Raw genomic sequence first — 6,195 nt, forward strand, 5'->3', positions numbered from 1 at the left:
GGAGGAAGAAGATGTGTCTGGTCCTCAGGCCAACCGCGTGCTCTGCCATTATTGAATCTGGTCCAAGATTCTATCAGTTGCCCCCAAGGTGGGTAGGTTACTGATCTGGCCAGAACACCTGGTGAGTAGACTGCAGAGACATGAGGTTCCTCTATTTTCTTACCAAGAACAGAATTTGACCTTGCTATCCATGTGCACATGCAGGAAAGGGTGTGCCCCTCCGGAATCACGGACAGAACGCAGGAAAACCATTCTAAGGGTCACAAGGCTCCTTAGGGACCTAGGTGGCTTCTATTGGTTGCATATTACCCTGGATAGATAAGCCTTTTTTTTTCAACTATGGTAAAAAACACAACAAAATTTACCATTTTAAAATGTACAGTTCAGTGGCGTTTAGTATATTTACTTGGGCAAGCCATCTCCAGAACTTTCTCATCTTGTGAAACTAAGGCCTAATATCCATTAAACGACTCCCCATTTCTGCCCCCCGCCCCCAGCTCTAGCAATCTACTTTCGGTTTCTATGAATTTGGATACTGTAGTCACTTTATGAAGTGGAATCCCACAGTATTTGTCTTTTTGTGACTGACTGATTTCACTGAGCATGATGTCGTCAAGGTTCATCCACACTGTAGGCAACAATGTGGAGAAAGTGGAACCCTTGTGTATTGCTGGTGAGAATGTGAAGTGGTGCAGCCACTGTGAAACACAATTTGATGGTTCCTCAAAAAGGTAAACCCAACAATTCTAGTCCTAGGTATATACCCGAGAGAATTAAAGACAGGTATGCAAGCAAATATATATATATATATATATATATATATATATATATATATATATATATATATATACACACACACACACCTACACAGCAACACTATTTACAACAGCCAGAAGGTGGAAACAGCCCAAATGTCCATCGATGGGTGAATGGATAAACAAATAGTGATATATACACACAACGGATTATGCAGCTATAAAAAGGAATGAAGTATTGATACCTGCTACATTAACCTCATAAACATTATGCTAAGTGAAAGGAGCCAGGCATAAAAAGGTCATAGAGAGTGTGATTCTGCTTACAAGAGAAATCCAGAATAGGTGAATCCATAGAGACAGAAAGCAGGCTGCCGGCTGCCAGGGGGAAGGGGCGAGTGGACTGGGGAGGGATCTGCCCCAGACTTGCTCAGCCAGGACCTGCATTTTAACCAGAACCCCAGGTGGTTCCAGTTCCTGAAAGCAAGAAGCGTTGCTCTGTGATTTTCCTGAATGTGGCATCAATTCCTCCCTGACCAGCCAGCCCCAAGGCCTCCTGCCTCTGTGCCCTGTCAGGGCAGACTCACCCCCAGCCCGGCAGTGTTCTCAGGGGTCTTCTCGTCGCTCAGGTGGGTGCTGCTCAGCCGAATGCAGACAGCACTGAGTGCTGGCCCCGACTCTGGGCTCTCGCTGCCTGCTGAGACAAGAGGTGGGCAAGAGGCAGGGAGCGAACACATGCTGGCTGCAGGGAGGCTTTCTCTGATGGTATTTGCGATGCTCTCCCCGATGCAATGGGCCCAGCAGACCTGGGGATTCGCAGTCTGCCAGGGAGAAGAGAAGCTGCAGAAAGGATTAGAGGCAAGGACGGTCTACTCCCACCTCTGACACAAGGGTCAGGAGATTCCCCAAAGGCTTGTTCACAGCGGCTGCCCTGTGAGATTAAGTTTAGCTTTTCCCCGCCAGAGCCAGGGGCGCTGGAAGGAGGGTGGTGGGACCAGTGTGTGAGGTGGGGCAGAGTTAGAGTCCCCAGGGCCTCTTGAGTGACGCGAGAAGGGCTCGGGGCCTTGACAAGGACAGCTCGGCTTTACGGAGCTCTCCGGCTCAGTCTCTGTACCAGGCGCTGGGGCTCATTTCGGTCTCATCTTCCCCACCATGTTCCGAGACTGAGAGGTCACAGTTGTTTGCCCGGAGTGGTGTGATTGTACGTGGCAGAGCTGTGGTCCTCAGGCCAACCGCGTGCTCTGCCATTAGCCCCCTTGTCTCTCTTTCCATAGTCTCGAGGCTCACAAGCCTGGTTGGTGGGGTCCCCTGTGTCTCCTGATGCCCTCCTCGGACACGACTTGTCTACCATAGCACAGACGAAGACACAGCTGTCCTCACCAACATCACTCCTGTATGCCTAGGGCACTCTGGCCCTGAGAGAAAGAAATCACAAATAACCTCATTGTTCACTCCAAGAACTTCCCAGAAACACTGGACAGCTCTCCAAAGAAAAGGCATCAGCTGATGGTTTATACCCCAAACTCCTCAAACTCTTCACCTCCAAATCCCCATCTACCATGCCCACAAACTTGCAACCGTGTTGTGATCCTTGCCTGATCCCGTGCTTTGAGGGCCCTGCCTTAAGCACACTTCAGAAAGATCCCTGACTGTGGCAACGTTGCCCCTCCCACTCTGAGCCCCTGAGGGCCTGTCTCGGAGTGCTTTCCCCCACCCTGGCAAGAACATGTGGCTTTGTCTTAGCAATAGACAGCGCCGGCCGGCTCTCTGGGCCTGTGCCCAGTGCAGGCACCCAGGCTCTGCACGGAGAAGGGCTGCGTCATTCGGCCCCATACCTGGTAAATGTTGGCTATTACTACTGACCATGTCCTGACCCCATTCCATGAGGCAAGCCCTTTCTTCATGGAGCTTGGATCCTGGACTTGGCTCCAATAAGTGACTCTGAGGTTTTTGTTTTTATTTTTGGACCCATATGCTTCATTCGGAAAGTGGTTCACCTCTTCCCCCAAGCTTCTGACTTTTCGGATGTGAAAGGCCAAAGCCCCAGGCGTATGCTGGGCTGGCCCTGATAGAGTCCCTCTCTGTGCCAGGAACTCAGAAGGCTCTGGAGGAACAGGCTGGGAGAGTGGCCTCTGGGACTTCAGGCCCTGTGGACACCGTGGCATCCCAGAGGTCTGCTTAGGAGGCTGTGAAACAGAGGGAGGTGCCTTGTTGGGTGTCGGCTGGTAAAGGGCAGAAGCAGGACATGGACAACAAGGGGAAAAGAGGGCTTTCGGGGAGGGGGAACAGCACGGGACAGCATGGAACAGCACTGTGATATTGTGATTTATAATAAATATATATTTGTCTTCATCTCATTCCTGGCACCCAGATTCTAAACTCCTCGGAATTTCCTAAGTGTTAAGAATAGTAAAGGTGACCTTTGGAAAAGTCCTAGGTAAGCTAAGGATAGGGCTGGTTGCTAGGGGAACCAACCACATGATTAGAGGGTTGGAACTTTCCATCCCGCCCATCAGCCTCCAGGGAGAGGGGTGGGATTGAACTCAACCACCAATGGCCAGTGATATAATCAGTCACGCTGCTGCAGTGAAGCCTCCATAAAAACCCAAAAGGATGGGGTCCAGAAGGCTTCCAAGTTGGTGAGTGCATAGAAGTTCAGGTGGGGGGAGGCATTCGTAGATACCTTTCCCCATACGTTGCCCTATGCATCTCTTCTGTCTGGCTGTTGCTGAGTTACATACTTTTATAAAACTGGTAATCTAATAAGCAAACGTTTCTCTGAGTTCTGTGAGCTGATCGAGCAAATTACTGAACCTACAGAGGGAGTCATGAGACCCTCCCATCTACAGAGAGTCGGTCAGAAGCACAGGTGACAACCCGGACTTTCACCTGGCATCTGAGCAGGCGGCGGTTGGGACTGAGCCCTTTACCTGTGGGATCTGACACTATCTCCAGGCAGACAGTGTCAGAATCTAATTGAATTGTAGGACGCCCAGCTGGTGTCAGAGAATTGCTTGTTGACATTGGGAAAAAACACACACAACCAGCATGGAACAGTGTTGTTTGCTGGGATACAAAGAGCGGCCAGGGCCCTGAGGAGGGACAGGTACCAGGTCAGGGGAGGCCTGAGAGCAGCCAGGGCTTTGACTGCTCCCAGCAGCCTCTGCAGTTCAGGTGGGGGTGGGGGGCACCTGGCCAGACTGAGCTTTGGGGAAGTGGCAGGACCTCCCTGAGTAGAGCAAGGACGCTGGTGGGAAGGTCAGGGAAGAGGTGCTGAAGGGTCACGAGGAGAGACAGGATGGAGCGGGGAGGCACACCACACCTAGTGAGGAGTGCAGGGTGACAGGAAGGTTTCTCAGCATGGGAGGAAGAGGCTTCTTCCAATCTCCCACAGATAAGCACATAGCATCTAGTTCTGAGATGCAGAGGTAAACACAAGGGAATTTAAAAAACCTCCAAAGTGGCCACCTCAAAGAAGCAGGACAGGGCACTGCTATTTTAAATTATTTAAGTTTGTGCATGTTGCATCTTAATAGCAAAATTAATATGAAAAAGATGCATGCCATTTCTAGGTGCTAGTCAATGTATTTTTAATTAATTAATTTCATTAAGACTTTAGGTTTTAGCAGAAGTGAGTGGAAGGTATGGAGATTTCCCATGTACCCCCTTCCCAATGCATGCACAGACCTTCATTATTCACACCCCCACCAGAGGGGCCATTTGTTACCTAGGATGAATCTTCTTGGGCACATAATCACCCAATGTCCATAGTTTACATTGGGGTTCACATTTGGTGTTGGGGAGGTCTGTGGGTTTGGACAAATAGATACTTCCAAGTATCCATCATCATACCATCATGCAGAGGAGTTCATTGCTCTAGAACTCTCCGTGCTTTGCCTTTTCATCCTTCCCCAACACCCGGCAACCACTGATCCTTCAGTCTCTATAGTTTTGGTTTTTCCAGAATGTCATATTGTTGGAATCATATAGCACGTAGCCTGATCTGATTGGCTTTTCAACTCAGGAGTATGCATTTAAGGTTCCTCCATGTCTTTTCATGGCTTGATAGTTTATTTCATTTTAGTCCTGAGTAATATTCCATTGCCTAAGGTTCCACGGTTTTTCAACTTCTGAAGGACATCTTGGTGGCTTCCAAGTTTAGGCTTTATGAATTAAAGCTGCTATAAACATTTGTGTGCAGGTTTTTTCAGCTTTGGGTAAATACCGAGAAGTGTGATTGCTGGATCATGTGGTAAGAGTATGTTTAGTTTTGTAAGAACTGCCAAACTGTCTCCTTAAGTGACTGCACCATGTTGCATTCCCACCAGCAATGAGGGAGCGTTCCTGTTGCTCCACGTCCTCGCCAGCATTTGATACTGTCGGTGCTCTGGACCATGGCCACTATGATAGGTATGTAGTGGAATCTCGTTGTTTTAATTTGCATTTCCCTGATGGTACATCTGCGTGTCTTCTCTGATGAAGTATCTGTCAAGGCCTTTCACCCATTTCTTACTCTGGGTTTCTTGTTCAGTTTTAAAAGAGTTCACTGTGTATTTAGGATAATAGTCCTTAATCAGCTATGTCTTATTTTTTTTCCAGTTTTATTGAGAAATAATTGACATACATCACTCTGTAGGTTTAAGGTGAACAGCATGATGGTCTGATTTACATATATTGTGAAATGATCACAATAGGTTTAGTTAACATCCATCATCTCATATGGACACACTGATGTGTCTTTTGTAAATATTTTCTCCTAGTCTGTGGTTTGTCTTCCCATCCTCTTGAGAGTTCATGTATTAACTTCACAAAATCCAGGAAGTAGAACAAAGGAACAAGCCACCTTTGGCGGGGGGTGGGGGGGTGGGGGTGGGTAAAGTTCCCAAAGCAATTAAAAGAAAGAGTTGGGTGGGGCTGCATGGGCTGTGCAGGCCCACGGAATGAGGCAGCTGGCCCCTGTGGCTGATTTTGGAAGGCTGCTCCCTCCAGAGAAGAGCCCTTGTGTCCCAGCAGCCCCTGACTGCCCAGAAGCCCATCGCTACCATTGCAGTGGGTCGCAGTGGGTCTTCACGGTGTGGGAAGGATGATGGGGTTGGTGGCTCAGCACCGGAACATTTCATCCATGAGAATTTAGCCCCACTCCGTGGGTCCTTGGAACTTGGACTGTGGAGCCTCACATGGGACAGGGCCCAGGAATCTGTAATCTCCCTCCTACCCTCCCACACACCTGTGATCCCATGGGGCAAACTCCAGGGAAGCTGGCTATGCCAACAGGGTGGCCACCTCTGTGACTACATTTGTCCATAGGGAAGGGCCCAGATAATCGTGTCCAGGTCTCAACTACATGTAGGGCTCTGGAGCCACCCTCACAGCACAGGCCACTCTGAGCTACCTTGCCCCGCCCCCACTCCCCACATCACAAGTTTACCAAACAGGCAAA

The sequence above is a fragment of the Manis javanica genome, chromosome 4 (assembly GCF_040802235.1).
Source record: "Manis javanica isolate MJ-LG chromosome 4, MJ_LKY, whole genome shotgun sequence".
Classification (NCBI taxonomy): Eukaryota; Metazoa; Chordata; class Mammalia; order Pholidota; family Manidae; genus Manis; species Manis javanica.